This window comes from Adiantum capillus-veneris, chromosome 14 (genome assembly GCF_014529385.1).
Source record: "Adiantum capillus-veneris isolate H3 chromosome 14, ASM1452938v2, whole genome shotgun sequence".
Lineage (NCBI taxonomy): Eukaryota > Viridiplantae > Streptophyta > Polypodiopsida > Polypodiales > Pteridaceae > Adiantum > Adiantum capillus-veneris.
Genome location: NC_140944.1, coordinates 20,323,648 through 20,333,485, shown reverse-complemented (window position 1 = coordinate 20,333,485; position 9,838 = coordinate 20,323,648). Strand labels below are relative to the sequence as shown.

Genomic DNA, 9,838 nt, shown 5'->3' with positions numbered 1-9,838 from the left:
TTTCTTCGTCAATGGCCCGTGAGATGGCCGATGCTTGTTCGTCCATGGGAGCTTTTCTTTTCCCATTCACATTGCTCGTTCACGCCTTGCGGTCGTGGACACCACCAAAGCGAGTTGTCTTAACCGGGGCCATTTTATACTCACTAATTTAAATGATAAACTTGGAGAAAAGAGCTAATGTCCGAGAGCATCATAACAATCCAAATGGCAGATTAGAATCATTGAACAATCCTCCTTATGCAAGAGGGTTAGATTTTTCCTTCGAGACCTAGTAATTTTATGGATAATACTTTACTTATCCTATGGGAACCGGCTCTAAGGTTAATCACTTGGCTTAGATGATTAAGAAATTCAGAATTTTTCTAATTAAATTACAAGAGAGATGAATTAAGCAAGTTCTATCACTTTCCTAATGCAATTAGAAAGATGCAGAATTTCCGCATGCATAGGTGAGAGAAAATTCTCTTCTTAGTGGCTTAATGATGGATTAATTTTTTCCTTAATTGCATCTTAATGTGTGAGAAAATTGAATCTAACTTAATTACAACACTATTGAGTGGTAAAAGGATGAATTTCATCAAATCTACATTATTACTGGAGACTGACAATTAATTACTATGCTACCTAGAGAGAGAAATCTCTCCTAATCATGTATTAATCATTGATTAAGAGTGATGAATGACTGCATAAATTAGCTAATTGGATGATGATTATGTAATGGCGTATAGCTATGTAAAATTAGAGGGCAGCTATTGGGAATTATAGCTAGGATTAAGCATAGTAGACGAGGAATTAGGAGAATAATGAAGAGAATTACAGAAGAGTAAAAATTTAACCATGATTAGGGGCTGAGAATCCTCTTGATTTTCTGATCCAAATGAATCCTCAATATGAGAATTTCGGCAGCACCTCCCTCCTTGCTTCTCCTTCAAAAACTGTGTGTGTGCCGGCAGCACCTCCCAAGGTGTGTGTAAGTGTGTGTGTGTAGTGGGTGTGTGTGTGAGCATGTGTCTATGTGTGTGTGTGTGTGTGTGTGAGCACACCCTTAAATAGGCTCCCTCAAGCTGAAAATCGATCAGGCTTTCTATTTGCATCTGAGTGAGCACTCACATCATGCATGGCAAGTCTAGTTACCTACCCACCAAGTGTCCAGTTAGCTAGTCTAACTGGCTCTCACACTCACTCTCAAGCTTGGAAACTCTCCCACAACTCCCACAAGACAAGAGGGTGCCCCCTAACTGCTAAAGCAGACTCTGAGTGGCCTGGGACCTGTTCCCACACAGCCTCGAGCCCCGGTGCCTCTCCGCACAACTTTAGGAAAAATTGGTTTTAGGCTAAAACGGCCCATACGAGTTGGAATTTAATGCCGTAACATGCTATACTAAGCTCTAACTAAGGCGTAATGGTCCGAGTACCTGCCATATTTAGCAGCCCTCGGGGTCCAAAAATGCATACGGGTGCAGTTTTTCGAGACGGTCAAAACTAGACGGGTCGGGTGACCAAAAACTTACTATTTTTGGAATTTTTTAACAAAAAATATTTTAATCCACATTTCGAAGCTTTAAAACATTCTAAACATCATGGCACTGATAGAATTTGGAAAACTGCTAAAAATAGTAACTTTTTCCATTATGTTCATTTCATGATACAAGGGTGCCCTTTTTGGTCGGGTCAGAGACCTCACAAGGTTAGGGCTGTTTCCCACCCGACTTTACAAGTGTTCGACATAGGTGTTTTCCGCAGCTTTATGGTGTTTCCTTCCAATGGTGTGGTGTGTGTAAAGCTATAGAGGTTCTCATTTTACTTCTTCTGTGCATGCTAACATTGTTTTGGTGCCCCCACTGAGGATCTTCTTCAGGTGACCTTCAATGGACAGCTTTGATGGCTATGGTGACAGAGTTTCCAAGGTTCTACGACCATGTTGGTGAGGATGCTGATGCATTCATTGAAAAGACGGAGTTTTCTTGTTTGATGGAAAATAAGGAAGATCCAATGATTAAGCTCAAGATTTTTTTCTTTTGCTTTGAAAGAGGATGCAAGGATATGGTATGATGAGTATGAGTTTTGGTTGAAATCATCTCAACCTCCATTGGTGATGACTTATGATTCATTAAAGAAGGCTTTTATTGAGAAGTTTAGGAAGGTAGAGGACCCAACGGATGTATGGCACTCCATTGAAGGACTTTTGCAATGTGATGGTCAAAGTGTAGATGCCTTTGTTAAGGAGTTCAATGCTTTGTGGAGAAGATGGTGTGTTTCTTTGGGAAGTGATGCTCCTCCTCTTATGCTTAAAAAGTGTATGTTTATGCAAAGTTTGAGGTTTGATTTGAAGTTAAAGGTTGAGCTTAAAAGGCCACTTACATTTGAGGATCCTGTACGGATTGCAAAGCATAAGGAATGGAAATTAGAGAGAATGCAAGAGCTTGGATTGCAAGAAGACGTGAAGTCAAATGTATCTTATGTTTTAGACATAAATATGGACAACGTATGAAATGCAGACTTCCATGTTTCTCATTCTCTTGAGCATGTGAAAGAAGAATTCCATATGCACAATGAGATCAAGAAGAATGCTCAATGTATGCCATCTTTGTTGTTTAAGCGCTTTGATATCAATCTTCCTATGAAAGATGATGATGCTAGTAAGATGGATGTAGGAAAGAAGGCTACCATGGTCATGAATGAGTCTCAAATGCAAGGAAATGAGAAAATTTCGAATATCCAAGTCACATGGCTGATGCTTGTAATGTATGTTCTAATGAAGAGGACTATGTTTGAGATACAAATGTGACTCTTGGGAGTTCTCTTTGTGTAGATGAAGTAGTCAAAGATGACATGATGGAGGTCAAGGAAGTTAGCAATGGGAAAGATGGTGATGTGTATGATGAGGGTTTTCAAGTATATGCTTTGGGTGACTGTATGCAAAAGGGTGATGAAGCAACTAAGTATACTACTTATGTTGATGAGGACCCTATCAATGAGAAGATTCATGGCGTGCATGATGGTGTGGGTGATCCTCCCTTAACTGATAAAGAGAATATTGAAGTTTTATAAGATATGGAAAATGATGGAGATTCTCTTGTTATGCCTCATGTGAATATGGTTGATGCTACCTTGTTTGATCCTCTTGTTAAGGAGCCTAAGGTATATATGGAAGATGGATTATCTATCAAGCATGATATGGTTGAATTGGATAGAGGCTTAATGAAGAGTGGGGAGAATGAAATGGATATGCAAGAGGATATAAAAATGGCTGAGGTAGAAGTTGAAGACTTTTTGGATGAGATGTTAAAGGCTTCCTTGCATGCTATAATGATGAAAGGGACTTTCTCTGTTGTATTTGTTGAGAGTCCTTTATGCCTAAAGAGGATTTGGATAATACACATGGTTTGTGCTTTCATATTAGGAGTGAGAGAATTGATATGGATGGTGTTTCTTCATGCATTTTGTGTTTATATTGCATGGCCCAAATCAATTTTGACTTTCCATCCTCTCAAGGAATTTCCTTGTGCTCCCCTATGTAGACCCATCCTTTGAAGAACTTTAATGGAAATGGCCTATGAACTTTGAGAATATTGGAAACAAGAGAATTAAAGAGAGCATTTTTGTGAGACTACTTTGAGAACATAGAGGGTGAACTTAATTGATGGTAGCAACGTAATCATAGTACTTAATTAACTTGGCATGAACAATACTTTTGAAGAGAGAGAGTTTAGAGAACTTGACAACATTTGAGGACCGGATTTATGTGGAGCCGGTCCCCCCTCCAATAGGATTTTGTATTATAGATTCTCCCATCAAGAGAGGCTTGGTACAACACAATCTTTGTGTTCCTTGTGACCTAGGTGATGCAATGAGGATGGAAAGCTTCATGCATCATGAACATAACATAGACTTTGTAAAAAGCATTAACCATTAACCATCCCCAGCCTCGGTCACAAGGTCTCAAACACCTTCAAAAATGGAGAGAGCTAGCATACATAATACCATAGTAATGAAGATGGAGAAGATGGCAAGCTCAAGCATTGAATCATGGCTCTTGGTTGGATTTTCATTCCATAGCCAAGAGTGTTGGTGTAGGCTCTCAACTTCTCTACTAGCTTGGAGAAGGAGATGGATCTCTTGCACTTTGCACTCCACACAATGAGAGAGAGAGAGAGAGAGAGAGAGAGAGAGAGAGAGAGAGAGTGTGTGTGTGTGTGTGTGGGAGAGTATACCCCCCAGGCTAGCCCCCTTCTTGCTTATTCAACCCCCTCTTCTAGAACTCTCTGGCATTTGATTGGACCTTCTTAAGCTTGGCCAATCACAGGCCTAGTGCATATCAAGAAAGCATGCTAGCCTTGGGACAAGTATCCCCCTTTTTCCTTTGAGAGAGAGTACTTGATAAATGCAAAAAAAAGAAAAAAAACTAATTCCTCATTGGACATCTCTAGGGATCAACCAATAGCCTTTGGACACTCCTTGAGGGAAATTTAGCCTTGACATGTGTCCTACTTGCCTCTTGAGCAAGGGGTTCCCTTTGGGAGAGAGAGAGAGGTCATCCAACCACCCCCCCTACCCCCTCTTTGTAGGGATCTTGTGACATCTCAAGCCCTTCAACATTGGACCCGGTTCCCACCACAAGCTTGACCCTTAATCCCCTCAGGCTTGGGCCGGGTTCCCACGTCAAGTACAACCCTAGCGTCTCAAGCATGACAAGCACCTCAAGAATCTCAGTCATCAAGCACCTCAAGTATCTCAGTCATCAAGCACGACAAGCACCTCAAGCTTGGGCAGGTTCCCACCTCAAGCACAACCCCATCTTGCCTAAGGTCAAAGGACTTTTAACACTAACTATTGGAGGTTTTTAATGAATCTAACCCTAAGGTCTTTAAGCTCCATTAGCTAGCCTTGCTCTTGGACAGATCATCTCTCATTTGGACCCCTTTACCATTGGACCTGTGTTGAGATAGACCCGTAAGCACATGTCTATATTCTAGCCCTTGTTACGTCTATTCTCCCACATTAAACGATCAGTTTAATATGAGAAAATCATTTGAGCTGGTTAGATATTAGAATTTATGACAAGCACATTCCTTGTCCTACCTTTCCATTGTACAATCTTCCAATATTTCTAATTGTTGCTTTTCTTGCTCCACTTCCAATTAAAAGGTATTCCTAAGTCAAAGATTCCTTTTAACTCTTTTGCTTCACTGCTCTCTTCTTTACACTTTTAATTTTAAAAAATATATATGAAAATAATCGTTCTAGTCAAGGCTCTAAATTCTCAAAATGTTAGATGATAAACCTAACAAACTTCCAATCACATTCAGTATACGTTAATATCTCATAGGTCTTCTTTTGGGTTGTTTTCATATGCACACTAACAAGACGTTAACTAGAATCCCTTGCTCCCAAATAGTTGCACCATACAAGAGTGCGCGTAAACTGTAATATCAAGGTCATTAGGAAGCTAATAATACATAATTGGCAAGGAAGATGAAGCCAATAGAAAAGCTCAAAATAGGGGGTTCATGGAATCTCTTTCCAACCTAATTTGATCCAGCCAATTGACCACTTTCCCTATGGTGGGCCTCATAGCAGGATCTAGGCATATGCATGGGCAATCTAGATTTAGGATTTGTAACATCTGATCTTCATGTCCCTTAATCAACATAGAAGTATTAAAGATTTTCTTTGCTCTTCCAATGCTTTCCCATTGAAGCACCCATTACTTTATGTTGAAAGGCTGCATCCATGTCACATTGGGTTTCATTCAATGCATGACAATAATATGAACGGATGTACCCCAATGTAACCTCTATTGGTCTGTGAAATTTCATAGAGGTAATGCACACAAGAGTCCCAACCCACATCATTGGCCCCTTGAATACCTCATGTTGCGTAGATCGTTGAGCCATCAACCTTGCCAACCCATTTGCGTCAAGCCATGGTAGCACAATGAAGCCCATTGGGGCTCAGGGCAGCAAAGGGCATGCATAGACAAAGCAAAGGCTCATACATGATTGTGCTTGCCTGCACTATCCATTGCACATGTGAGGTTGGAAGAGAAAAGCATTAGAGGCATTTCCAGCCAGTAATTATAAGAGTAAGGACATACATGCCTGTTTGTGCTGGCTTGCAACTGATCCATAACCATCCACATCAATCCATGGCACCACAATAAAGCCCATCGTGGCTCAAGGCATCAAAAATCACGCAGGCACAAATCAAAGGTGCATACATGATCGTGCTGGCCTGCACCGTCCCACTAGTTAGAAGAGAAAAGCAATAGAGGCATTTCCAACCTGTAAATAAGAATACATATATATGCTTTGACTCCTCTGTCTTGTTGATGATCCCACCTCCCTATAACCATGTGCAACCTCATAGGCTATTCACTGATCTTTACCGATGATGATGGTTCACAGTTACTCCACTCACATTGGGCTAGGCATAAATAGTGTACTCGCAGTTTGCTCCTCCCGATTTGTGACAGCACACGCAGGAGCTGGCTTATGCCATCCACTGCACATGTGAGGTCAAGAGAGAAAAGCGATAGAGATTGCATGGCAAATACATTGCATATTGTAGCACACTTTTGACTTTCCAAATTCTTTACACAAGACTTTTAAAAATTCATATTTAATTTCCGTCTCATGGAATATTTCAAAGTTTATCATAGTTTACCTTTTTCTAAAACTCGGGAATGCTACTCGCTCTACTTTTATTATATTCATTTATCTCAAAGATTCCGTGTAATTCCCTTCCTTTCACCTCAAGGTAATCTCCTACCCTTACCTCATAAAAGGAAGAGAGGAGAGAACTAGAACCCATGCCAATGGAAGTAGCATCAACTTTTTGTGTCCCCCACCTAACCACTCGATTAGTCGTCCTCAGCTGCTCCGATGCAACTCCATTGAAATTAAAAAAAACATTGCGTTGGTTCCTCTCCTGTGAGTCTCTACGCCCACCCTTCCGCTTCGCCTGCCGCCACCCTCACCCCTTGTCCTCTGTCGGGCGCATTGCCATGAACTCCAAGATATCACGCCTTGCACAAGAAGCCATCCACCCATGGAATTAAATAGACATCATCTATATGGGGATTGGGGATCAAAGCAGTCAAACATTTCTGTTGTTTTTTTTCAACATTTCTTTGGAGCCATGCTTGTAATAAAAATAGTACTCGCTTAAAAAAAAGCGACAACAACAACACAAATAGACTCTAACGGAGATGAGAGAAAGGTATGCTGCTACACCTCTCTCTCTCTCTCTCTCTCTCTCTCTCTCTCTCTCTCTCTCTCTCTCTCTCTCTCAGGGTGCACACATGCACCCAAAAGCACTCACCGATCAGTGAAGATTCCAGGCTACCCCACCACCAATTTGGACCTTAGAGTACTACGGCTCAAACGTGCTTCTGCCACACGAATCGGAAAGCCATGTGTCTCCCATAGCCGTTTGCAACGGTATTCAAGTGGTGCCATTCTATTTTTAGTGATATTTGCATGTGCAATCTCTTAAGCCTTTAAGTAACCCGCCTCGCCATAGCGCTTGTACATAAACGGACTCCTCGCCTAGATGCAATGCACTACAAAATCCAATGGGTAGGTTTATCCCGACTGCAATGGAGGCCTACTACACCAAACATTGTGCCTCTCCACTCCCTTCCTAGGCACCGTGCATCCGAAGACTGTAGTAGGAGAGCTCAATGGTGCTGCACCTTGTCGTTCACCAGCTTCTGCAATCTATAAGGTAATTGTGCCCTCTCAAACTTGCAAGCCAACATCTACTACTCCAAGACAGCTGAAACGATAGTATTGTGAGCCGTGCTAAATCCACATTTTCTGCAGGTCTTTGTGCAGAGTCCCCCGAAGCGGCCTTCAATAAGGTGGGCCTCAATAGCAGCAAGCGCTCAAGCCACATTGTTGTAGCAGTGGTACGTCAAGAACCCTTTACCTAGCAGCGATAGCAGACCCACCTCTCGTTGGGGTCTTGTTTTCTAAGGGGAAGTTGCAGCTGATAAAATATCTCCTTCTTCTTGTGGTCACGCGAGGTAATTGTCTGAGTGAATAACCCACATGGTCATATTAATTTTTCAATCAAACTATCATTTTAGCTTATGTTCACTACTATTGGGCATTTTATCTGTTTTAATGTAAAATTACCAATTGCTACAAAGAGCCACTATGTGCACTACTAATTAGGTTATCAATGGGTAATGCAATCGTGGACATATTGTAGATGTTTCATGTCACAAACGCTCACACAGGACAGCCTCCCCCTCCTCAAGAAAATGCCATCCCGAATGCTTTTTGTTGTGTGCAAGTGCCTCACCAAGAATTGCCTCAGGTAGATGATAATTTGATTTCTCATCCTTCCACTACTGTTTTTGAGAAACGTCTATTTTTCATTTTTTTCCTTCACTCAATGCACTCGTCTATAGTGATCTTGCTTGCGTATCACTTCTTTCCATAATTTGTTGTGCAAATACTCATTCCCCTAGATTGGCATCAGGATCCTCTTAGTGGAGGAACAATTGCCAAACGTGTTTCTACGTATGGGACATTGCCCACGCCACCCTCAAGGCCCATTTCGGGCAGCACATGCTCTCCATCGGACAATGACTGTGAGGAGTTTTTCCCTTTGTCTCAAGAGGTCAACCTCATGAAGACATTTGGTGTGCCCCATGCCATAGACTTTATGTCTGATGAAGGGACCATAGCTCCTCCTCCTCCACATCCTAGTAAGTTTGTTAAGGTCATGATCGAATCACAAGATGTGGACATGACAACTTGGATAGAGCAACGAAGTGGTAACCATATTGAGCAGCTAATTAGCAGCACTAGCCAAGAGCATCAAGTGGCAATGTGTCTTGAAAGGCAAGCAAGCGGCCTAGGCAAATGTCAGTCACAGGGGATGATGACACTACTCGTGGTCTATTAAGGATATACGACAAGCAATGGAATCACATAAAAATGGGAAACTTTTGCTTCAAGGACTGGGAGGCTGTGGTTATGAATCTCAATGCTGAGATGGATACCATTTACAACACTGAGAATGCAAAAAATCAAATTGATGCCCTCAAGAATATGTACAAAAAGGATAAGTTGAAATCGTCTTCCATTGGTGATCCTTCTTCGACATCCTAGATGTGATGTGGTGCAAGACACCCAGATGCACTGACTTGGTGGAGGGTTTGGACAGTGATGGGCCAGCAAAGGGAAATGAAGACATCTTAAATGAACTTGAACAGGAAGTGTGGACAAATTATGGAGTGAGTGCCAGTACATCACAAAATCCTATAAGCTCCATGGACTTCACAGAGTTGGAGGGAGTGAGTGGTAGCAAGGAAAAGTAGTCAAAGCGGTCTCTCTTAGGAGCTATGAATCAAACCATGGGTGACGGCATGACCAAGTTATGTGATACACTTCGTGATGTTGAAGAAAAACACGATGCAACATTTAGACAGCTACTAGAGGAATTAAGACATGCATTGGAGGAGCATCTCTTGCGAATCCGCAAGGAGGAGGACACAAAACGACAACAGACTTACCTTTCCACTCAATTGGAGCTTGCTAAGATTTTAGCTAAATTCCGGGATAAGTGAATGTAATTTACTTTTAGTAAGGCTGTGAATCCTTTTATATTATCATCTACTCATGAATGTATGCTTACTGCTTCGCAAGCAGCAACATAGTAGCTAGATTTTGAAGCATCCCAATTTTTTATTACATAAGGTAACCCTATTGACCTCAATTTGTTTCAAAATTACTTTAATATATGACTAGAAATTTTATGGATAGTCTTGTTGGTGTAGGATGAGAGTTTGCATATATTTTGGCTACTACATTCCTTTGCTACA

General features: G+C 41.4%; 1 pseudogene; it reads left to right on the top strand.

Moving 5' to 3' along the window:
• Positions 1–3,054: 3,054 nt before the first annotated feature.
• LOC147442044 (uncharacterized) lies at positions 3,055–9,583 on the top strand (annotated as a pseudogene).
• The last annotated feature ends 255 nt before the right edge of the window (positions 9,584–9,838 follow it).